The sequence below is a fragment of the Manacus vitellinus genome, unplaced genomic scaffold (genome assembly GCF_001715985.3).
Source record: "Manacus vitellinus isolate BGI_N305 unplaced genomic scaffold, ASM171598v3 scaffold_4_pilon, whole genome shotgun sequence".
NCBI classification, from domain to species: Eukaryota; Metazoa; Chordata; class Aves; order Passeriformes; family Pipridae; genus Manacus; species Manacus vitellinus.
The window spans coordinates 22,708,307-22,734,602 of NW_021940604.1; the positions used below are offsets into that span (position 1 = coordinate 22,708,307).

The following is a 26,296-nucleotide window of genomic DNA, read 5'->3' on the forward strand; positions in this document are numbered from 1 at the left end:
CCCACGTAGGTTGCATGGCAGCCGCGGCGCGAGCGAATAGGTAAACGCCACTGTGTAGATGTGCTGTTCGGAAAGGAGGAAAAAAAAAAATAAATTAAAAAATGCGAGGATGCGAATGTTGGGCCTGGCACAGGGGACTGGGCTGCACCGGGAGATGGAATAGCCTCTTCTCCTGTGCCTCGCGCGGCGAGATGTAGCCTAACGAAAATGAAGTCCTTACGTAAGGCGGGCTGGCTGGATGGCTGGATACCTGCTGGGTCCTGCATCGCCAGCCGCTGCCCCGCCAGAATTACCTGGGTCTCTCCCTGCCATGCCGCAGCCTGTCACTGCAGGGCCTGTCCTAAAAGCAGACTTTCAGCCGCAAGAGCCCGTACATTTAAGAGCTGCGTAGCATCGTGGAACAAGCATAAATCAATTGTATTCCAAACTCAGAAAATTTAACCCATTTCACTTGTTACCAAGCTTACAAGCTTGAAAGGAGAATGCATAAATCTACTTTGCTGTCAAGCCGTAATAGTGTTGCGTAAAACATTTCTGCTTGGTTACTGTTTATTGCTTCACACCCTCCAAATATTTCTGACTTGTTTCTTTCCCGTATCCACAACGTGTTAATACGTTGCCTGAATATCCTAAAGATGTCGGCCTGCATATTCAAAAGGCAAATGCATGTGCAAAAATTGTAGGCAAAACACAGAACAGGCTTGAGACATTTTTTTTATTTAATATCAGTTTCTGGTTCTCCCTACATTTTAGAGCAGGGTGATGAACTTTATGCCTTGCTACTTTTCTTCCCCATTCCTCCTCAAATTAAGAACACAGCTTAAGTCACAGTTTTGTTGGAGAGCTTTTTTTTTTAATAAGATAAGAAATTCTTGTACAACATGAAACATTAATTATTGCAGGAGAAGCTGCAAATACTTACTGGAGAGACCTTGGTAAAAGTAAAAATAAAAATTAAAAGAATGTTTAATCTTTTCCTGAAACAAACCCACTGAGTTATCAGAAATCTGAGGTGCCTACCTGCCTGCATCTTTGTGATGTCATGAAGTTTATGTCAAGGCTTCTTTTCCTTGAGGAAAGGTGAGCCTCTAATAAGAAATCGTTCCTCCCATTCTCCCCTGTGTTTCTGTTTCCTCCTTCTCCTTACCTGTTATTCCTCTCAGTGAAGGATGAGGACTGTGAAGCCTTGTTTTCCCTTCTGTTGTTGCAGAACTCCATGGATGTGTTGGAATTAAGCGCCGGGAGCATTTGGTGATGTTTGGGGGAGGAAGGCACAAGCCACCAAGGCCCTATTCCCTCCATCTTGAGCCTTCCATGGTGATATGCAGCAGCACAGGAAAGTATGAAGCACTGAGGCACAGAAGTCAGTATTTAAACTTAACTTTGCTTCAACGTAAATGACCATGCAAGTTTCAGATTAACTAAAGGAGGACCAGGGGTAGAATAGCAGAAGTACGTAAGGTGCCTCTTTTAAAAGTTCTGTTTTGCATATCTAAAGATTAGGGAGATGTTTAGAAAAGTGATTATACACATGTGCTTATGTTTACTGTCCTAACAGGAGATGATGATCCGCATTATCTTAAATGCTAGATATGTCTTGGATGCATCTGTGTCACCTCATTGATTTCAGGGGAACTGTATTGATTTAAGTTAGTGAAGGCACTAACCCAGCTAAGTTTTAAATAATTAGAATAGTATTCTCCCTCTTTTTCAGTCAGATTTGCCCTTCATGTTACTTGTGTTTCATAATCCTCCTAGCTCTCCATTTTGTCATTACAAGACCAGCATCTCTGCTGTAGGGGAAAAAAAAAAAAAGAGAGAGAGAGGACACCCCCCCACCTCCCTCCCAAAGATAGTCTTTTAACAATCTGCTCTTTATATTAATGTTTAAATAAATTTAGGACACCAATGAACCGGTTTTTTTAATAGGCCCATTTAGTTTCAGTTTCTTACACAGTTATTTTTTAGAGCCAGAAGCTCTCAGGAAGAGAATGTGTTCGATGCACCAGAACCCTTTAGGGTTTTGATAAAAGACATGATATCATGAGTACCATCTCCACTTCTGTTATTTTTCTTATATAGTAGCAACAAGATTGAATCACCATTTTTAGCTATTCTTCGGCAGAACTCATAATCTATCAATGTGTCAGCTCAACAGCAGTTTTCTCTTCGCACTAATGTGAACCAGAAGGTCCAGCTATCACTGATTTTGACAATTTTATTTTATCTGAGATCGCATGTATTGCAGAAGTTTGAAGCGAATGAATTATAGGGCCTATTATATTTTCCTAAAGATGTGCAGAACGTAAAATATGTCATCTAAAACATTTCAAACTAATTTGTATCAGATAACATTCCTATGTTAGGTGCTTCATAAGCCTTACGCTATAAGCACTATTAAATATTTGTGTGATAAATAACAAGTATAAGATCAAATGTGGGTTCCGTATTTTTTTTAATGCCTCAGAGTGCCCTCTGTGTTGTTACATAATGCATCATAAAGAAATACGTGCCTTCATTCTCTTAAAATCACTCCGGCATGGATAGTACTAAGCTTTCCTTCCAGTCCTCGTTATGCAAGTCCTCGCTACTGCTAATAGCTGTCAGCTCTGCATGGTTACTTAAAAAACAAGGTAACTGCAGACTTTTTGTGAAGCTCCTTGCATTTCTGGAATTTACAGTGAGTTGATTCCAGGTGCGTTGCTCCTTTTCCCAGCTTTAAAATAAATTATTACGAACAAGCAGATTTTCCCCCATCAGAAGAAAGTCCCACTCATTCCAGTATATCACACGGTAGTCTGTTTTTTTGTTTAGGTGCGTCTATAAGCATTTTATATTATGAGTATCTGAATGCACTTCAGTGTCAAAACACAGTGGAATAGACCAGAATGCAGTAATATTTTGAAAGTCTGTTGGAAAATGCAGGCATATAACTAAGTACTGAAAGAATACGTAGCACAGTAAAAAATCCATGACCAATCTAGCAAAGCTATTAGGTAACAAAAAAAAATCCATATAGGCATTAAGTACTATTATTTAAAGTAAAATCTCTGTTATAAGCAGCATTCAAGTGAAATTGATGAGACATCTATATAGAACAGAAAGAATTCTTTTTGTACAGCCATGATGCAACCTTCTGTATTTCTTTACTTAGGAAACAGAATTTTACTTGTCTTTTTGTAAAACTGTAAAATTAACAGCAAGCTCTTCAGAGAATTAGGAACACTGCCTGACTTGTGAGATTTTTTTTTTCCTCTGTGAAACACAGAGATCATTGGTGGCAAAAAATCAGGAGAAACCTGTCTGGATTTTCCAGTGTCATGTAGATCTTTTTGAGTGCCCTGTCCTTTAAGAAGGCCTCGGTTTTAAAGGTATTGACATGGAAATATGTCAAAATTTGTCATCTTGACTATATACAGAAAAATCTTGCTCTCCATTATACCAGTAGAAGTATACAAGTAGTAACTCAGTGATGTGTCACCAGGAAAGGAGGGTTGGTTTCATATTCCATTGATAGATTTATTAGTTTAACAATCCTCTATTGCATTTCTAAATTTTTTTAATCTTTTTGTTGCTCTCGTAAATTTGAGGCACTAGCTTATTTGTTTATTTCCATTTTCTTACTTGTAATAATTTTGAAAGGTTCAACTATATTCTGTTCGGATTTTATGACACATGGAAGATATTTTTTTTAAATTCCTTTTGCAAGCAGTGGGTTGGTGGGAGGAGGTCTACACTGTAACACAGTATACCTATGAAATTGTTCTCGAGATAAAATAAGAAAGAGCAGAATTACAGAAACAAGTAATTTGTCGCTGATATTCATGCAGTGCTGGTATTTTATTTCAAGCTGGATTCGTCAAACACGATAAGGAGTAATTTCTGTCTGATATGAAGTTCCCATCTAAGGAGACTAAGTGGTTTAAGTTTAAACTGTGGTTTGAAAATACAGGGAAATGTTACTGGACATTTGAGAGTTTGATTAGGTAGCCAAAGAGGACGCAAGGAAGTAAATTGGAGAATGCTTTTTTTTGTAGTGTTTGAAATATGTCAGGAAAACACATCACTAATACATTTCTGTGGAGCAGTTACTTTACCTGCAAGATGGTTTTGCCTATGAAGCACAAAGATTTTACCACAAGCGTCTGAATTATGTAGGTTATAAAGGGTTCTGATGCTGTCGGAAAGCAAGCATGAAATGTTGATGTGTGACCCTCAGATATTTGAGCGACATTTACTGACCGCTTTTGCAGTATTTTGTAGGTTCGTAACATAGTTTTAGTAATAAAAATTTAGTGAAAATGTATGAGGTGAGCACTGGTGTAATACTGATTAGAGGTTTTTTAGATGGGCCAGTTACCATATTTAGTAAAGTAGAATAAAAATGAGATGGCCTGGGACTAAGATTACTTTAAAAGGGAGATTTTTTAAAAAATTAGTATTGGACTTATTCTTAGTTAGTATTAATTGCTATTTTTTTAATACAGTTTTCTCTTTTGTTAAGTTCCATCATTTTTTGTTCCGAAATACCGTCCCGGCACCGAAAGGGGGAAATATAATGGCTACAATTAGCTTCTGTTTACTGGAGCAAAATGATTTTTTCCCAAACCTAAATACATGCATTAATTTGCTAGACTTCCAGCTATTTTTACGTGTGGTATTTCTGAGAAACAGATACCGATGTCCATTTTAATGCAGCTTACTATAGTGTAGCAGCCGAAATCGAGCGTTTTTTCTCTTTGGTAGTCAGATATACAGAATTGTTGGACTGTTTACTTGTAAGTACCTTAAAGCTGAATCGGAAAAAACATATTTTTGATACAAAAAGTTAGGCTTTCCAGTCTTTACTTACTTTTGAGTTTTCTAGGTAAATGCTGCATAGACTGATTATCAGAAAAATCGAGGCTTACATAATCAAGCCATTCATTTTTCTGCTGCCTCCCTTCCCCCACTTAGCTTTCATTTTACTAAGAAAAATGAAAAATTTTGAGAAGAAACTTACTATGACATACTGATTATATACACATTTTCATGAGACTGCATAGCTAAGCTATTTGTATGTATTTAGTAAAAGAAAGCAGCAGGCGAAGTATTAAAACCTTGAGCTGGCTAAACTTTAAAATTATAGTAAATAAATACAGCATTATCTAATATGCTGTACCTAACTGTGTAGCAATGAGTCTTTTTTCTTTGCATGGGGAATTAGAGTACTTCTATGTTGTCTTTATTCAGAATAAGAAAAATAAGAACGTCGTACCCCATTTTTTTTATTCGTTGTAAAGCTGATGTTCTTTCCTAAGGGAGTTGGTTCAATACCCAACTTTCAGAGGATGAGTAGTGATTGTTATTGACAAAATATATATCAAATGAATCAAAACTCTGTCCTGCTAGATAATTACAAATTGAATTAACTAAAAGGAATAATATTAAATTTTTATCTAAATATGTTAACATGAGCTCTTACCCATAGGTGGCAGTCATCTTTCACAGTAGCAGGGATGCCAAACTTTTGGTTCGTGGTATTCATACTTATGCTGAAATAATTTTGATGAGGTATGCTTATGTGCATGTACATAAGCATATACATTTCTATATGTTGGGAGAGGGGGAAGGAGGTAAAAATAACTGTAAAATTAATTAGTAATTGGGAGGAATCTGAATTGCTATAAATAAGCAATAAGATAAGGAATTATCATATTCTGGAAAAAAGGTCCAGGTATTTAAAACCACAAAACATATTTTTTTAATGTCCATTGCTGACGCTCATCTAAATTAAGTAGTGATAAATCAGAAATGAGCCAGTAGCCCTACAAATTGAACAGGAAGACTAGTATCTTGCCAGCCTAAGAGAACATGACCCTATATCATGCCTGGTCCTCCAAACTACATTTCTGTTTCGTCGCCCATTATATGTAAATTGCAGAACGGCCACAGTGATGATGGTGCCCTGAAAATCCCAGCAATAAGCTCCCTTAAACATTGAGCAAATATAGGAAAGGTACTCTGGTTGCAGGTGTCCTTTCAGCCATGGAGAGCAAGCAAAACCTGCAGGCTGCTGAGCTGTTCTCTGTCTCTTTGCAGAGCTGCCATTGACACCCGTGGCAGCACGGTGCAAGGGGAGGACGCTGCCTGCCGGAGCAGCTCGGTTTTGCCCTCAGCTTTTTGAGGGATTTATGTGGTTTATGGGGATTTCCTTTTGCAATACTGCTAAGGAGGCACTTGGGGCCCCACCAAAACCGAAGGGGATAGAAGGAGCTAATAAGGCCAAGTCATCTCAGTCTAAAACAAACAGAACTTGTGAAACTACACGTGTCATAGTGAGACGATAACATTCTTCTAAGAAAAGAACACCGAAACCTGGAATTCAGGGGTAGGTGAAGTCATATTCTTTTTTCTATTACAGCTACACTGGGACTCTTTTCAGTTAGTATTAATCTAATATTGTGTCAAGGTAGGCCACTCTACACATTCAGCAGAGGTCAGGAACTAGCATTTTACAAAATGGAAAATTTGAAAAATAGACAATTATGTGTTGCTACTACAGTGTTTCAATGTGATGCAAGATTAAGGGCTCAGAATTGAGCAGAATGGTGCAGTATTATTAAAACAGAAGGACTAATTCTCCTTATGCAAGAGTCACAGCAACACACATCATTGTATAAGCCAAAGCAGGCTGTATGATTTCATAGCCAAACAGGGTATTTCCACAGACAGGCAATCACGACGTGACTAATTAGATACTTGCATATGCATGGCCCCATTTGTTCCCCAACTGTAATAATTAGGAGGATTGCACTCCACGTTAATTTACACTCTTGTGTAACACTATTGAATATAAGATAGCGGGTGGTGATAAACTGGCTGGTGACAAATGTGTAAATCTGATACATGTTTTGAAAATCAGAGTTTCATAGTCTGCTCTGTCCTTGACTTGGGCAGGGCTGGAGAAGACCTCTGCTGTTGGGCCTGATCCTCTCTGGCATCCATGTTATACTCTTCAACTTAATATGCAGAGACACCAGACTCCATCTTGAAGCTACCCCTATCATCAGCTGATTTTATGTTCCTCTGCATGGTTAAAGATTTCAGATAATGTGTATCATGATCAGCTGAAACTCTCACATTCTACAAGGTCTTTGACTTCAGTTTAAAGGATATTTCTCTCTCCTGGCATAAAGTCCATTCCAGTCTGTCTCCCCTTGAGCTTTCATAGGTTACTGCCAAAACCTGCTCAGTCTCAGTTCAGCCAACCCAGCTGTGCCATACCTGTCATAGAGAACAGTGTTTTTCCCTGACTGTTCTTCTAGCCTTTCTTTGCACCTTCATTTCCAATAAATCTCTTTTAATCTGCAGGATTAGAAGCAGGCACAGTGCTCCAGATGAGGTGTTGCTACGGTCTTTCACGGAGGCATTAATACCTTTCAATTCCTGCTAGATACACAACAACTAATATTTTTATTTTTATTCTTTTATTTTTGTATTAGAACTACCTGCTGTCAATATCTCAAAAGCCTTGAGGACTGATTGAAACACCCAACTTACCCTTTTTTTATGGAGGCTGATAGCAGAAGTTCTTCATTCCTCGTTTATGACCTTGACCTTTGCACTATCGTAATGGTCTTACATTACAAGGGTGTCAAAAGACTTTTTTATAAAAGAGTGTAATCAATTTCATCCAAGCCACGGGCTTCCTCTGAATTTCCTGGCATGTCCAGATTTGTTCAGGAACCTCTGTGCCTTGCACGACTATGGACGTGAGCTGGCACACGCACATGATACGGTGCAGGGCGTTACAGGTGAGCTAGCTTAGCTCACGAAAGAGTTGTCTCTAGTATTAGGTTACCTCAGGCACATCACAGGGTATTATTTCAGGTAAGCCTTCCGAAAGCTGTACAGTACTTCTGACTCAATGTTCTGCACTGGCTTTGTTTGACAGCTCTGGGAGCAAGAAACCAAATTCTGAAACATTTTTACAGGATCAACAGAGGATATGGACTTAGTGTCACATTATACTGTCTCTATTGATCTTGTAGGTTAATTTTCAGTTTACAGGTGATGCCCATGAAATTGAAGGGGGAACGGGATGTACAAGAGTTGTATGATACTCTTGAATAACATCTAAAAGTAGGAAATTTTATTTTTTTCTTAATAGAGGAATCTGCAGGATTTCAGTTGTTCTGCTCTGCTTCTGGAAGTTAAGTAACATTATTACTGTCTTTAATTAAACAAAAAAAAATCTGTTTGGGGTTTTTTTTGTTGTTGGTTTTGGCATTAGTCCAATAGGACTTTTGTGCCCTTTGTTATACAGTATTCCACCCCCACTTCATTCAAGCAGTACCCCAACTTTGTGCCCTCAGATGATCATTCCTAGGTTAAGGTAGTCAGTGAAAATAATTAGTAAGATCGGTCTGAGATAATTCTTTAAGGAAATCCACTATAAATTTTTCTCTAGTTTGAGACTTTCCCTTCAAAACGACTTTGCAAGCTCTTATTCATATTAAGAGTTAATTTAGCAATTGCTGTCTTCCTTAGTTTATTTTTTTTTTCAAGTAGCATATTAACAAATGTTTTCCTGAAATTCAGATTAGGTCAACCCATTTCCTTGATGTAGAAAAGTAAGGTTTGGTGTTTTTTTTGTAAATGTCTGACTAGTATTCCATAATCCATTCTTAGGGAAGCTTAGTAGTGTTTTTCTTACTTTCTATTTATCCAATTTTATCCTATGCTTCCTCCCATCCAAGTTCTTGATGGACAGTCCCAATTTTTCATCCTTTTAAACTCTGATTACTTCTAAAATCCTATTTGAGGTGACTGCTCTTCTGCTTGGATTCAAGGACCAAGTTTTCCCACCCAGAAATTAAGAAAGTCAGAACAAAACTTAAAGATTTTTGCCAATTTACCTCCATCTAAAGGATTCGTGGAGAAGCTCACTCACAGAGATGGTGATGAAACATGGATTTTCTTGGGGTCTTTAGCATGTAGCTGAGAAGACCACAGACATAAGAGCATCTAAATCCTGCAATTTACTGCTCCAAGATTTTCATACTTCCTTCTAGTCCAGCCGAGGGCTGATCATATCCTGTAGGTTCTATAAAGTCTTAAAAAGAGTGTGAACATAGCTAAACAACTTGGTTAAGGTTGCTACAAGTTAAAAGGCATCCTTTAAAAACCTGAAGTTATACCCAAATGAAGAAATCAGAAAAGAACATCCATCTGGCGGATTATATATGTAAACCACTATCAACTCTATAAAAAAAATTAGTTTGAGGGAAAACTCACTGGCTTAAGTTACTAATTTTTAGCAATGGTTCTAGAGAAAGATACAGTTAAGTACAGACTATTAGGCCTGATAACCAAGCCAAGTGAACTAGTTAAAGAAAAGAATTAGTGACCAAATGGGTAAGTAAGGGTGACAGGGGAAGAAACAGGCAGCTTTTGCAAAGGGAAGTGATGCCTCATGAGTCCCTCTGTATGGGGAGGGGAGATCTTGTCGACACACTTAGCAGGAATTAAAAAAAGACATTTGACATCTTTTACCGGAGGCTCTCAAAGGAGTTAAGCTGCATGGGCAAAGAGGCAGCTTCTCACGTGGGCAAACATCACATGAAAAGAGAGGAAGCAAAGGTCAGAAATGAACGTGATGGGAGTCAAATAGCAGAGCACCTCCACCAGCATTGTACAGCATGCTCAGAAATGTTCTGTGAAGGGGCATGAATAAAAGTTGCAGAGATTACTGTGAACACGAAGACAGGATGAAGGAAGACACTGTGAAGCTGAGTAACTGAGCAACAAAACAGCAGATGAACCTCAGTGTAGATAACTTCCCTGTGATGCACAGGGGGGAATGACTGGGTCTCAGCTGGCTGCTACCCCTCCTGAGCAGTGTTGTGAGGTTCTAATAAATGCTTCCCTGCTTGGCAGTGTTCAAAAAGCAAGCAAAACATTAGGAATTACAAAGAAAGGGACAGAACAAAATTTTAAAAACCCCTATTATTATGGTGCTGTGTAAAACTTTTCTACCACTTTCCAAGTCTTGCACATGTTTCTTTGGCCTGGCTGCCTTTAGCATAAATGCATGGCAACACGTGTGTTTAAAAAACATTGCAAAATCAAAGCTAGAAAGCCAATATTGGACAAACAAACAAAAAAATCCCACTGTAGTAAAGGAAAACAACAGTTTGCTTCACAGGTTTCTCCTCCACCTTCAGAAAAGCCAAAAGGAAAAGAAACAGTGTAAAAGGATAGCCATGGCACTGCTGGAAACACACTAAGGGGTGATGAAGGTGAGTATGTAGAATACTTTGACCCTCATTTGCACCTCTCTTCCCCTCTTTTATCCTCGTAGATCAAATGTATTAATAATAGTAAAGGAGTTGTTCAGTGCCATGCTGAAAATTATTGATAAGCAAGAGAAAGCATTGTGGCCAGGGTTGTAACAATAAAGAACACAAAACACTGGGCAAAAGAGACATGATAGCAGACTCTGTTGACATGATTTCCTAGATGAGGCAACTGGGAATAACTCAGAGATCAAGATTATTTAATATTTTCATTAATGACCCTGTGCCAACAACACAATCCATGTATCCACTGTACTGATGAAATCTGCTAACAAGGCAAGAGCAGGGAGCTGCTGCTGATACACAAGAGGACTAGGCTGTTGCAGTGGAAGTGAATGACTGTGTCCCGTGCATTAATAAAGGAAGTAAAAATGTAATTAAATCCATGTCTGCACACCAAGGAACTAGTAGGAGTTTCAACTGCAGATAGGAGCTTAGAAGTTAAATATGAGGGTCTGCAAAGGTCCTGAACTGACCCAGTGGAACACTGGAGGGATGCAGCTGGGAAAGAAGCAAACACATGTGTAGGTTATAGCAAGTGCATATGTGGGACTTCTAGTATCTGGTTTCCTGACTAAATCGCATCTGTGATATCATTTGTGATTCAGATCACTTGTGCTCAGAAAATGTGAAACACAATCACATGCAGAAAGCCATTCAGGACAATGTGGAGCTTGTCTTGCAAGAACTAGTTAAAAAGCGTTGCATCCATTAACCAGAGATGGACAGGAAGGGCGTCACATTTTCAGAGGGCTTTTATTCCCAGACTTCCACAGCCTTGCCTGTCCCTGCTGATCAGGTACACTTGGAAAACTGAAGGCAAGGGGGAAGCAGGGCTGGATCCACTTAGCAGCTCTTCTGCAAGGCATGGAGGGTGATTGCAGGAACTGATGTTCAGCCAACGGGTTTGCCATATACATGATGGATGCTAACACTTTTCACTGCTGTAAGGTGGCAGCAAATATTTTTAAGCACAGTAATCAATTTTGTTCTCTAGCGTCTAATTGAACATCAGTAAATATGTTATTAAGATTCTTGACAGTGTGCTCTTTTGCAATCAAGGCCAAGATGTAGCCAGATACTCATCTTAATCTCTCCGGACACATTTCTAATGAATTTTTACAGTGCCTAGAGGAAAGGTCCCTGGTCTGAAGCGGGACACCTGGATGATAAAAGCAAATTATAATTAATAATACACTGTGTTTATGATGTCAGGGTGTCATCTAAAGACAGTGGTAAAACCTTGTATAGGCTACTGCTAGAATCCTATTAATAAAATTGCTTACTTTAAATCACACCCAGGATGTAAGATAGGACATTCCTTTGTTGACAGTGCTTTCTCTTGAATATTTATATTTATGGTCTATCAAAGCACCACCCAATACTGAAAGAAGCAGTATTTTGAAATAACTCCATTGTACTGCAATGTTTTCATTATCATTCTGTCCTATGAAGGTATGGATAAACTTCCTTTCTGCTTACCAGAAATATGGGACAAGATTGAGGCTCTATACCCACTGCAAAGCATAAGTAGGGAGGGAAGCTGTATCTGCTTAGGATTAGTATATACTGTCTCCTTGACTACTCAGTCCTCTTTTTCTTTGAGTAATCAGTCCAAACTTCTACAATGGCAACTTTTTTATCTTCATTTTCTGCTGGGCTGGAGGAACTTTTTTACTCTGATTTTTTGGAATAAAATTTACAAATTTTACTCAGAAGGTCTGCTGAGTTCTACCATATATGAAAGCCACTGCAGTGTATGCTACAGAAATAGATTCTAGTTCTTTTTTAAATTCACATTTCTAGTCAACCTAATTTTACTGCAAAAGAATTTTGTTTTCCTTTGACCCCTAGATTTTCTTATTATTTTTGAACCATTGAAAGAGGAAGGATGGAATCCCGGCCTCACTGCAGTACTGGAAAATGTGCAGAGAACTACACTGAGATGAGGGCTAAGGGTTCAGAGCTCAAAAAAAGCTGTCTGGATAGTGTAGTTTTCTTTGAGCAGTCTTCTCAACATTTTAGTTACAAAAACTACAGAACAAATCTAGAAAAAAATAAAAATCCATTTATCACCTTGTGCAGTATCCACAAAAGGTTTGAGTAATAATAATAAAGAGTGAAAAATGAATTTTAGTGGTCTGCCTTTTTTTCTTTTTCAATTCTATGTTTTTTATCATTGTTAGTTGACTCTTAAGTCTGTGAAAGCATAGGTATGTTTTAGTTTGGGTGGGGCTGTGGCATCACTTCTGAGAAAAAAAAAAGGTGCAGCAGTTATACAGACAATTATCTAATATTTCACAAACTCCAAATAGCTCCTGAATGGCAGACCTGAAGTAGAAGACATAAAAGTTGCCTGCATTAAGGTATTATCAGGAAAGCCTGAAGTGACATAGGATGGAGTAATTTCTAGCATATCATTATTATCAGATATGAAGTAAATTTTCCATAAATTAATTACTACAATCTTTGGACATTCGTCCTTGATGTGTAGACTATTTTTCCTTTTTTTAAGGAGATAGCAGAATATGAAATCTTTATTATTGTAATAACATGGCAAAAAATAAAAGGCAATAACATGGCAAAAAAACCCCACAACTGCAATCAAGGTGGTAAAAGGGCAAGTCTATCTGAGCTGGGAAGAGAACATCTTCTGTGCCATAAATGCAGGCAGAGGTCAAATGCATAAAAGCAGTTGTTGAATTAAAGCGTATGGGCCTCCTAGCAAACTGGGATTCCCGTGGTGCCTACCTATCACAAATCACAGAACTGGTCATGTCAGAATGGACCTTAAAGAGTATCTAGTTCCATCCTCCCTAGGTTCCAGCCTATGCCACTGTCCTTTTCCTTCCCAGAGGGCTCTCTCAGAAGTTGTCCACTGTCACCAAGCAAGCCAGCAGCAGAGTGGGACTCTTGTCCCCTTACCCTTGTTCCACCATTGAGTTCCTGGCCCTTTTGCCCAGGTGAAGGTGGGTGAGCACAACACAGCTTGACTTCAAACCAGGTGCACTGCAAGCTGCAAGAAAAACACTTCTGATGTCCCTGTTCTGTCAGGAAGCCTAATGAAAATCCCACTTCCGACTGTAAAATTTGGAGGCCTGATTTGAAGAGTGCCACTTTTCAACCCTGGGCCATGGCCATAGAGATAAAAGTAGAGAGCGGCAGAATATAGTAATCTTTGGGATGTGTGGCATCATTATATTCAGACACTGTGTAAGCCTGGTACAATAGCTGCTACTATATCTTGTTTGAACTTGAACTATACCTTTTTTAGGGTAGAGAAACATTTTCAAAATTGCCTGGACATCATAGCATTTTTTAAAGGTGTAATTTTCCGCTTTACCATTGCCTACTTTTTGGTCAAGTCAGGAGTTCACTTTTCCCTCATCTATTTGACTGTGTCAGAGGGATATCTGTATTTGCCTGCTACTGTGAAATGCTGGAGGTTCCTGCAATTTTTGTAGTTTCAGATTGTGGTTTATCTTGCCAAAATATCTGGGTATGGGGATGAATACAAAAGTATCTTGTTCGTCATATTTGCCTTCTGCTCAGGGAATACAAGGAGGCTTTCACTGAGTGCAGAACATACTTTATTATTGGTTTTGTATGTAGTACAAGTCTTTGTTTTGCTGAATTCTCAGAACTTCTGAAGAAAAAAAAGAAATGTTGCCACATAAATGTCTTTCCAGAAAACAAGCAAACAAACCAAACAGCCAAGATCTCCATCGCGGCGCCGCTCAGCTGACATTAACCACTTTGCACGAGAAGGGAGCATAGCCTGGCTCTACTGTAGCTGTATCACTGGAGATGAAAAGCAAAGGCAAGATGTCCTCCAACCAGGGTTTTGTCAGAAAAGGATGTCTGCTTTCTATACAGACGCTAGCAGTGCCTGAGGGATGGGACAAGTTTTATTTCCTGGTGACACGTATGAAACACCCTTTAGGTGCAAGAAAATAGGGCAAGTTTGGAAGAAAGAATAGTAAGAGTAAAGCAGGGAGTATTAACTACAAACGAAGGGGACAGTCCTTAAGAGGATAATTTTCTCCTTTTAAATCTGGTGCCCGTATTAAAATTTCTCCCAGCAGCATGTGCATGACTGATACTTATTCAGCTGATAGCGCAAAGCAACAGTGACCCTGGCACCAATGCCGAGGCAATATTTACAAAAGGATGAACTATTTTCGAACAATGTCTCCAATGTACTAAGCACAAACAAGCTTTTCTTCAACATCAGGCATGCATGTTGTCTCGTTCCAACGATTTTGTTCATGTACAAATGTATTCATTGTGGACAATGCAAGGAAAATGTCATTCTCTATTTATATCCCAGTTTCCCTTTGTCCTCTTTACAGTATCTTGAGGCAGTGATGCAGAGCAGAGTCTTGTTCTAAACTCCTGCTATTTTCCTCCCCATCTTCTTCCAAAGCACTCACAGTTGCAGAGCCGCAGCGAGTTAAAAGGCTCCCTACAGCAGATTTTTTTTTTGAGACACAAAGATCGGTCTCTCTCCCTCTGCTTCCCAACAGAGAAGATCTAAGTCCTGCCTCTTGCTCCATCACTCAGAGCACATAATGGTCTTGGCAGCGGAGGATGTGGTGGTAGCAGCGTTTTGAGCCATGTAAGTGGATGCACCTGGCACAGCAGTGTGAATAGGCGATGTTAAGGCAATTCTCCCCCAGTAATATATGAAACCATCCACTTCATCAACAGCCCCTCTGTGATCAAGGCTGCCTTTTTGTTGACTTGGATAAGTTCCCCAGTATGGTCAAAACAGAATAATGGAGGACTTTGAAAGAAGGGCCCTTGCACAGAAAATAATTAATCTAGCAGCAGAGGAGCAGGGAGAAAGATTTAGTGACACTTGAAAACAAAAAAACAAACCCCCAAGTCCTAGGACTAAACTAAAACCATGAGTGCAGGCTTACACTGTTTTTTCATCGTAAAATAAATCATCTATCCTGAAAGCAAAATTCTTGGACAGATTAGCCACCGTTTTGGGTAGGAATTATGAACATTATTTTAAAGGACATTTCAGGGGAAAGCTATTTTTCCTTTCAAGTACTGTCTGATTTTCTCCATGTTGGAAATGTCCACTGCTCTCAAGAGTGGCATTCCATGCTGATAAGCTTCAGTTTTTTTGTAAACTGATAGGCATTGCTTTCCTACACTTAAACATATCTTTTGTAAAATTTCTTACTATTAAAATCACTCTAAATTGAAAGCTCAACCTTAAGTAGAGTTTTCCTTTAATAGATTTTTGCACTCTTTCCAATTGTGTGTGTACAACAAAAATATTTATGCATGCCTCAGATGCAACAGTGAAATGAATATAACACATTCCACATGTTCTAAGAAATTTAAAAACTTGCATTTCTGAAGGAAGAATGTGTGACTGTTTTCCAGTGTGAGACTCCTGAGGCCTGTACACTCACTTGAATGGATCTCCCAGTAAAGAACATCCTTTATACACAGGATTCACATCCAATCAAGTGTCAAACTGTTCACTGACAATAATACTATTTGTACAAAAGTAATTCATTTTTTTCCCCAGATAAAATATCTCAATCAGGTTGAAGCAATTTTGTTCTCTGAAAGAAAAGTTTGAGACTTAATGAATATTACTAAATGAAAAACTTTTAATCACATAATGCATTTTATATAAAGGTTATATATAACACCAAATAAATGAACTCTTCTTGTAGTTCATACTTCTAATAATGGATGATTTCATATGCTTTAGCACATAAAAGATTAGATAGCTTTAAAATTAGAGCAGTCAAACTTTTAGCACAGCATGAGATGAAGATAAGGAGTATTCACTCACCGAAAACATTTTTTCTTCATCATCATCTTTCTCATCCTTAAGGAATTTTAAAATTGCAATTGAGCAATTCTTAGCTACTGGACAAAAATAACTTCTATTAGCTGGAAAACATTTTAAGATTTTTCAACTTTACGATATAAACTGCTATGTGAAAGCATGCCTTATCGGTCCCATGGATTGAACTTTGACAAAGGATGGTAATTCTGACATTTGTAAAGATGATTAAACCCCCTGAATGACTGAAAGCTAAGCATAATCCTCAAGATTAAATGAAGATTAAATGATCATCTATTATGGAGGTATGCAATATATATTATTTCAACAGTTAGCTGGCAGCAATCATTCATTCTCATTTTTCATTAGATTTGTAGAAAGTAGTATCTCCCAAAGTTAATACTGGCATCTCCAACTAAGGATAGTATTGAAATTCAAATAATTTGGTTGTGATCTGATTTTTATTTTATTTTTTTAAAAATTTCTTACATTACTTCATTATCATATTGAAATCATGCAAACAAATAACTGATTAATCCCCGGTCAAACAGTGAAAAATCTGTGGAAGTGTTTTAAGATGATTGAGTCTTTACTGAAAAGTGTCCAAAATATACTCTCTTCAGTAAAGTTTTTTTAAATTGTTTTCTCAGCACACAAAGAGCTTCACTATGTACGTGTCACTACAGAAGACCTTTTCTGCCAAAACATATAATTTTGTCTAAGGGCATATCTTGGAAAATGCTACTTCTCAGGTTCTTTTAATCAGATGATGTATAATGAATTACTGCAGCTAACAATATTTTATGCTTTTGTTGGTTCTACAGCAACTGGTATTACTGTTTTTTGTAATTTCACATTTCTTAGCAACAGAAAAGTTTTACTGCTGTTGTTGGAAGCTATGCTAGGATTATTTTCACAGTCTTCTCAATTTGCCTACTCTTATATCTGAAAATCCACCCTAAGCAACTGAGAGATGCACAAGCTACATTAAACCTCATGACAATTATTGCTATCTTGGCTGATCCACTCAAAACCATTTCTCCACTAAATCCAAAAGCCTAAAGCTCTTTCTTTTCAGGTGGTATATCCTGCCTCATGGAAGTCATGTTACCCCTATAGTCATAGTCAGAATCTGGGTACAGATGCAATGTGAACCATTGAAGTTATACAGGCCCAATGTTAGGTTATAATCCCTCTGATTACTCCCACTCAGTGCCGGGTCCCATCCCTGGATACTGTGTTAGATCTACAGGCAGTACTGAGCCTACTATAAAAGTGTTTTGTCAGCACTTTTAGACACAAAAATTTTGCATATGAGATGATCCTAATGGCAGTTCTTCTAGTGTCACCACCTCTAATCTGAGCATGTATTTAAAAGGGATCTTTTTACATTTTGATGATAGTTCAATTTGGCAAAAAAATTAAGTTTTTTTGGGTTTAAAGGTACTATATGGATGTAACACCTGAAATGAGAAGAGGGTTTGGGAAATAAGAGAGATTTCACCAGAGAAAGATAAGCTTTAGCATCTGAGAAATCCTCTTGGGAGAGTGAATACTTAGCATTTTTCATAGTAGTTGTGAGATCTTTGTTTTGCTCTGGACAGATTCAGTAATTTTCAGGCAATGGTTTTCAGCCTCAGTTTAGTGTCTGAGCCAGTGCCTTGAACCCAGAGCCACGTCTGTTATTTTTATTTTGGACAGGGTACATTTGCAGGTAACGCAAATACCCAGCATTTGGGAGACTCATTTGACACCTCCACCCTGGACTGGCTGTGGGCTGCAGGGGTCCTTCCAGTCCTGTGTAGGGGAGAGGAGCCTTTCTGACCTCGGTGGAAGCAGACAGCCAAGCACGGCAAACCCAGCCCTGCACTCGGCTGCCATATGCCCGTGCTGTTCCTGCCCGGCACTGTTAAATAAATGGATGCTCTTTATTTCCTGGCCTTCACTAAATTGAAGATATATCCTACAGTTAACTGTTATTTGTATTTCCTTCAGCCCCTGTAGTCTGTGTTATGCACTTGGCCACTGTGATGTATGAGTGTATTATGAAAGCTGGACATTGTGGGAAATAGGACACTTGAGCTCTTGGACAGATGAAATATTTGATGCTGTGGAACAGGTGGAAACCGTAGTAATACAAATTAACTGGCTGTTTTTACTGAGGCAATAAAGTGCAAATATTTGTTATGTATTTCATAATCCAATTTGTATTTTATACTTCAATGTTAGCAGATTACTTCAGATAACCACAATGATTTTTGCCAGAAAGAAATCTACTCTCTGAGCTAGCTGGCTCTGCAGATGAATGCCTCACAGCTGAATTCTCCAGTTATAAACTGAAGGTTTTTGTCTGCAGCTGTAAGCACTAGAAGTGTTGTTTGGGATCTGTGGGAGAAGTTACATGACCCCAAGCAGGGTCCTTAGCTCAGTATCCAAGGAGCTGAGAAGCTCCTGACCAGGCTGGCTCTGCATGGGAGCTAGTTGCCTGTCCCCCGCAGTCCCATTGCTCAACAAGCACTGTATCTGCTTGAGTTTTTGTCACCCTGACACACATTCACAGACCTGGGCCAAATATTTCTTAGACACACGGGGATTGAGACGTGGAGACAAACGTTCATCAGTCTAAACAGAAACATTGCACTCTACTTCCAGTCTGGCAGAAGTTGAGCAGCATCACTGACTTTCTGCTCAAGTGAGCACTCACTCCCACTCTCTCCAGGTGAAATGTTTTAAGAAGATGCTGCGGGAAGGTAAAGCTTTATTTACACTCAAGAAGCTAATAAAAAAGGGTGGGGTTTAGTTTTCATTTCAGTTTTAAGTGAAACCTTAAAGACCAGATAATGTTTAAGCAGTAATAAACAAATGGCTAGAAGAGAGAATAAAATGCTTGTACAAACTTTGGAATTGATAGTTTTCAGAAATTTGGTAGCCATCTTCAATATTACCATCCAGTATGAGTCAAAGGGAGTTAATGGACCTAGCCTCTTTCACCATCACTGGGATATCCAAACGTCTAAAAAAGAATCAAATGTCTACTTGCTGGCCTTTTTCTTTTCCCCTTGTAGCCAATTGCTCTTCCTAATGAAGAGGATAATTTGTGGATTAAATCGCTATTTATTTCAATGTATTCCTGGGAAATGAAGCCTCTAATCCATAACAGTAATAGGTCATTGAAGGGTGGCTTTCGTGTACTGGAGCACTTCACACCTTCTAGGTCAGGCACTTGTGATGCATGTCCTTGTGCAAAAGCTTCTGTAGGATGTTTTACTTCACTCCTTAGACAGTGGCATTAAATTTGACAGCAAAATTGCTTCCACCCTCTTTATATCAGTAACTACATAAAGGTAGGTTAGAGCACATGGTTTTAATTTAGCCTTTAGTGGTTTTATTTGGCAAGGAAAAAAAAACTGTTGAGCACTAACCTTGAATTAGAAGCTGACCTCGGAATTAGTCAGCCTTTTTCTTGTAAATGCATTTTGTAGAGTATAAACATGAACCATCTATTTACATAACATTAGTGACAGTCAAATGATTTCTTAGGAGCATTAACGCTGGAAATCCCAAACACTCCTTCCTTGCTGGAGAATGGTTTATAGCTCGTGAGAATAATCTCTCCAGCAAGTAACTGCAAACAGAAAAGACTGATCTTTTCCCAATCGAATTTAGGATTTCTCTAGTATTTCACTAAGAAACCCCAGATAATAATTATAAGCTGCTCTTAAATGAAATGCAGGTCACCTCCCAGGGTGCATGTGGAAAGCTCTGACTGTGCGGATGGTGGTGCAGCCTCCTCCTGTACTATGGTGGCTTTATCCACTCTGCTACAGGGATGTCATGCAAGAGCAAAGAACAGCCTGAGTTCTACTTGACACTGGGGAGCCGTGGTGCTGAGTACCAGTGATGGCTCTGAGGGATGTCAGTCGACAGCAACCCCATGGTATGCCTAAGTGTCTTCACCTGTACTGTTCCCAGTCTGCTGGGAAGCCAAGGCCCTTGCAGCAAGGAGCAAGGGATTTCAGGCCTTCTGAAGCTGAGGTCCTACTTCAAGTAAGGGAGCCTCCAGCAGGTCTGCAGACCCCTTCTGCTTTCCCAGAAGGAGCAGCACAAGAAGCAGCCTAGCAAACTGATGGGTCCTGCACTTATGCTGCTGACTTTGACACATGTGCAAGCACTGCGTCCTAACCGAGCTCATGGAAATATCTTAAAGGTTTTTAGTTTTTTTTCTCACTTCCAGGTAAAATGAAAGCCATGAAGTGCCACCAGGTTCTGAAGTTCCTGTGTTTCTTTGACTGTGAGCTTTACTGTTTTTAAGAATAAAATTTTATAAAGTGGACATATTAAAAATGATGAAAACAAATCTGAAAAAGATCCAGATAATTTGTGTGAAATATATTTCAGGCCGTGGGGGCGTTTAACAGGTTTTCAGTGGCAGAAAAGTAACTTGGCTCATTTTAGTTTATTTTTTGCCCACTTGGAGGAAAGAGTATTTTGTGGTTGTCATAGCTTTTTTTGTCTTTATTGTTGAATGAACAGCGGAACATACTTTCTTTTTCTGAAACTGTGTTTTCAGAAGGTAATTTTTTTTATTATTGCAATAGGAGTACATACCATAGCACAGCACTTCTAGCTTGCTCCACATTTATTGGCATGCTCTGCCATAATATGCCATAATAATTCTCTGAATTAAGATGGTATTTTTCATGCTTTCAGCAACAGCAGCAAGGTACTCTGCTCTTTGCTGTGTGTTGTTATTATTAGCTCACTCATGATCGAATTCCAGCCTCAGGCACTGGTTGTGTGATGGGGCCGAGCTCTGATGGCAGGTTTCAGCCCATGTTTTCTCTGGCTATGTTTGCCTTACCTAATTCATGATAGGGAACACAAAGACTAGGTTGAACAGAAGGGAAGTGCACAGCCATTTTAGGTGTCCTCAAATTATAGCTTATGACTTCTCTCCAAACTAGAGTAAAGTGGGTTCTCTTTAACATAAAGGGTGGGAAGAGTTTTACTCCAGGTAGAGGTTTATCAGTCCCAGCACCCTCTCCAGTAGGTGTGAATATGAAAGAAAGTATCTGATGTCTTCTCAGATAACCAGCAGCACACCACTTTCCCCTGTCCAGCACTGTTTTGCTCGCTAGCATCCTCCATGGGGGTGCCACTGGGCCACTTGTGCTTGGCATTTGGGGAGCAGGCTGCAGGAGGCACAGACAGCATTTCATTGCTTTTCAGTGTTGTCAAACACTCAGTTTGGAGTGACCCTGCTGCCCTCTTGTACAGCATAGAGCCTTTCACGAAGGTTTAGCACAAATACTGTCGCTCACTACTAATAAAATAAGGCAAACGCCATCCTGGAGGAGAGTGTTAGTGAGTCCCAGTTGAGGGTGTGGTCCATTTCTCCTGGCAAACAGACATCCAGAAATGTCCATGTAATGATTCTTGGAGAGAGAGCAGGAACATTGACTCCTGCAGGTGTATCTCCTACCTCTTCAATAAGGCTGGGGCTGGAAAAGCCTGTCCTTTCTCAGGCCTCCTTCCTCTGGTGGTCTTCAATGTGCAGCAGAGTGTCCTGTAAATAAAACAGCTCCCTCCAGGACCAGAAGCCAGACAGAGAGGTGATCTGCATTCATTATGCTCTTGCAATAGTATCATAGAACCATAGAATGGTTTAGTTTGGAAGGGACTTTAAAGAATCACCTAGTTCCAACCCTCCTGCCATAGGCAGGGACACCTCTCACTAGACTGGGTTGCTCAGAGCCCCATCCTACCTGGCCTTAAACAATTCCAGGTTTGGGACATCAACAGCTTCTCTGGGTAGCCTGTTCCAGTGCCTCACCACCCTCACAATAAATAATTTCTTCCTAATATCTGATCTAAACCTACTCTCTTTTAGTTTAAAGCCATTCCCCCTTGCTCTATCACTACATGCTCATGTAAACAGTCTCTCCTCGTCTTTCTTCTAGGCTTCCTTCAGGTACTGTGAGGTCACAATTAGGTCACCCTGAAGTCTTCTCTTTTCCAGGCTGAACAAGTCCAATTCTCTTAGCCTTTCCTCATAGAAGAGGTGCTCGCTCCATCCCTCTAATCATCTTGGTGGCCTTCCTCTGGACTTGCTCCAACCAGTCGATGTCCTTCCTGTTTATATTCATTTTGGTCATTTACTCGTTGTGATCAGACATGAAAGTGGTGTCACTTCAGAAAGGGGAAAAAGCAACTCCTTCACCTCATTTTAGGATGACTGTAGGGAATGTAGTGCTGTGTAGCTAAGGTACATGTCCTGCTGAGGCAAGAAAATATTTCTGATCTTCACTAAAGCCTTCTGAACCTCCTGGTCCTGAGCTTGGATGCATCCGGGAAATTAAGTATTGCTGCCTATTTCTCCTCAGCAGGCCACTCTTGAGCTACACAAGGAGGCTTGCTGGCTGCATAGTCCTTTTCTGCTAAAAGATCTCCTTCTCCAAAGGAAAAGAATTGAATGAAAATTTTAATGTGTTTAAAACACAGTTCTCTTGGAAAAAGACTTTACCTGGCCCATCAAGGACATTTCTATTCCTGAATAAATTACAAGTCACAGAAAACAAAATTTTCTAGGCAGCATTGGATATAAATAAAGAGGAAAAGTTCTTGTCATTTGCCTGGCTTGCCTTGTGTCCAAAATTAAAGTGTTCTGCTTGTTCTGCTTTCCAATGGTAAGATCTCTTGCACCAGCTATGTTCTTATCTAGGAAGGAAAAAAAGAATTCTTAGCAAGAATCTCGCTATCTGTCTCACCAGTACCATCACTTAATTGGGCATTTTTGGTAGTAGATCATTTTTTCTAAGCTAAGAAAGTGAAGTGTTGTCTTTGTGGCCCACATGACGAGCAGGAGCACGGCACAGAGGGGATCAGGTGAGCTGGAGTATCTGCTGTCATGTTTCTCCCCGTGGCTTTGGAGGGCAATGGTTCCTCCTAGAGCCAGCCCATGGCTGCCACCAGGCTGCCCTTTGCTTCTCTGTAGCTCCTTCAGGTTACAAAGCTTTGAATTTTCTTCCAGCTCTGTGGTGGGAGACACTGATGACAACTTATTTATGCTCCTGTTGTTTCTAGAAACCTCCAATTGGGTTCCTCCTGGCATAGTTTAGCACGCCTACTGCCTGCCAAATATTTTTTTATAATCCTAAAAGCCTTTCTGTTGCTAGGTGGAAATTTTTTCTGCCTTTCAGATATAAAGTGACTAATGGGATACATTTCATAATACATCAGTAAGCATACTTGTTATTATCATATTTTAGTGCCCTTTAAAAATTACCAACCTGTACTGGAAGGATGGGATAGTATGTAAATTGTACATCATAAAGACAGTAGGGCAAATTCTTTGTTCTTTGATAATCACATTTAATAATGTTAAGAAGGTTTATTGCATTCAGGAGATGACGTTAAAAAGTATTGGGGGGGGTTAACCAATGTTTTTCAGGAGATGAACAAATGTCCAACAGCAAAGATTAGGTGTTAGGACTGATGTGGAATTTAGAAGCTGTAAACCTCATCTTGCTCTGACACAGATCTCTCTCACGTTTCCATGTTCACAGGCTGGGAACACAATTTCTCCTATCCCAGCTGGATAGCTGCTGGTTTTTTATCTCCTGCTGCTGCCTCCTCCAGTTCTGTATTAATAGACAAGACAGAACATCAACCCACAGCAAAGCAAATGAATAGAGAAGTCGTGGACAAAAAGGAGTAGTGGACACTGACATTGGACAGCATCTTGGGATAGCATTGAGTGTACATCCAAAAAAAAAAGTGAGGAAGCCATTGAATCAATAAATGTCATTACAATTTTTGTCCTTTAGGTTTCTGATAAAAACTTTCTGTGCCTGTGACACAGAAAGAGTCATTCTAGGTCACTCTCAGTCACAGGTGAGATAGTTGTAGCTTCTGAAAACCCACAGGAGCCGTGCTAAAAGAAACAAACTTGGAAGACTCATCTATGGCTTAACAACACAAAGTATTTTCACTTATGCAGGTTCATGGATTCTAGAATAAATAAGACTTACATTCTTCTTGACTACTCTGGGGACTATATGTATGGTATGGCATGTTCCCTGAGTTACTGCAAAAGAAAGAGTCCAGCTCTATACTGGAGAGCCCATCTCGACCTGTACTGCCATACTTCTCCTATTTTTGTATTCTTAAATGATCCATCAATTGATAATTTCAAGTGAGAATTTTGCATTACAGAGATTTCTTTGTAAAAGTACATTTAAAACACCAGGTGATTTACGTTAGCTACAGTGTGATGGGTTGGGGTAATAAAGACATAAGGTTTTTGTAAGTATATTGAAGCTGTTAGAGAATAAAGCTTGGTTATAATATGATCCAGTCGGTTCTGTTATGCCTTCTTACACAGTATTTGTAAGTGAATTAGCAAAATGGTTTGTGAAGATTCCTCTTGAGCATTTGTTCACTCTTGTTAAAGTGATACCGAGAGGTCTCCTTGTAATTTTTAATCATTCCCTAGCCCTCCAGTTGAAGATATCAGATTTATTTATTGTAACTGATAATAATGACGAGAAAAATGAACTCTGAACCAGGGTTTGATTAAAAAAAAAAGTGTTCAAATCTGGAAAACTCTAGATTACAATAAGTCTAGAAAGACTATACTAAAAATTGCGAAGAAAATTTAATTTTAGTAACATAGAATAATTTGGGTTGGAAGGGACCTCTGAAGCTCATATGGTACAACCCCCTGCTCAGAGCTGGACCAGGTTTTATGCCGGGTTGTACATTCAGTCTCCACAGTACCTTGTTCAACTGAGTTTGAATATCTAAAAAAAACTGAGATTTTTTTTATGTATTCACTTGTGCAAATAATTTGCGAAGAAACAATTTACTCCTGGTGTTTCAAATAAGGGTTGTCTGACAGTGTAGGAATTTTGTTTTCAATTGCAAAATTTTGTTTACCTTTAAAATTCCTTGACACAGCTGAAGAACAAAAAGAAATAAAAAAAAAATCATTTGTAATCCTGAAGAAATAAAAGCATAGAAAAAGTCAAATCTCATCATTATTTGTAAGACAAAATTGAGGTTATGATGACACTCTTAACTGTGAAAAATGGATTTCTAAGTATGAATTTAGATACATGAAAAAACTTCTATGCCAGTCATTGGAAAAAACCTCAAATAAAAGTCCTTCAAATGTATTAAATGTGCTGAGTACTTTCACAGGTTTTTAATTTTTAACCTTACATGTCCTTGGCAGAACTCATTGCCTATCATGGACTCATTATAATGACTCAAACCTGCATTAGGAAGAGGACTACACAGAGGAAAGGTTTCTTTTCTCTATGTTTTTAAAATTTTTTCCAAATCTATATAAAAAAATACTGAAAATTATTGCTGAAATTTTGAGAGTTTTTATAAGACATCAACTATCTCAGAAGAATCTTAAAAGATATTTCAAACAAAAGTATCTGAATTAGATTTTACCATCCCCTTTGTTTGTTTTTATTCAAGTTCTGCAAATGTTAGTATAAACTTTTTTCTTTTTTGACTAAAATATTTTCATTTTAGCTGAATGTCCAACTTCATCTCCAACACTCCAACACCATAAGGATGAAGGGATATTTATCAGCCAACTTGCACATTGTGGTCCACAATACAGTGTTCTGCAGACATGGAAGTCTTAAAACTATCACTCTCGTTCTTCCTTACACTTCCTTACACTTACTCTCGTCCATTATAACTCTCATCTTTCATGCCACAGAAAATGTTAATAATGCAAGGGAGATTCTGCATTTTTGCCTGTATCAGGTTGTGTTACCCACACACATTTGGAAGGATGAATAAGCAGAAAATGTTTCAATTGTCCAGGCTTCCCATCACATTTACGTTTATAGTAATGCCAAAGAAACATGTAACTTGTGTAACAAAATGTTACAGCTTGAACCACCTTTCTCAATATTTCTATACAATTCCTCTCTTATAAACCCATCCTACCACAAAACCTCAGAGGAACAAGTAGGTCTTGAACTAAAGACCAGTCCAAAACATTTTGAAGGCTAGAAGGAGAGAAACAAGGCATGGGATCAGGGCCATCTCACATGAGAGCTGAAGCTCGGCACTGGACCAAATCCATGACTGCTACAAGTTGTCTCGGCTCCAC

The 26,296-nt window shown here is 38.9% G+C and overlaps 1 long non-coding RNA gene across 1 annotated transcript; it reads left to right on the forward strand.

The window, feature by feature from the left end:
* LOC108640684 lies at nt 1–25,271 on the forward strand. Its single transcript, XR_001921382.2, has 3 exons — nt 1–40; nt 1,211–5,553; nt 23,724–25,271. It is a non-coding gene; the product is annotated as an uncharacterized LOC108640684 (long non-coding RNA).
* Nucleotides 25,272–26,296: the final 1,025 nt, after the last annotated feature.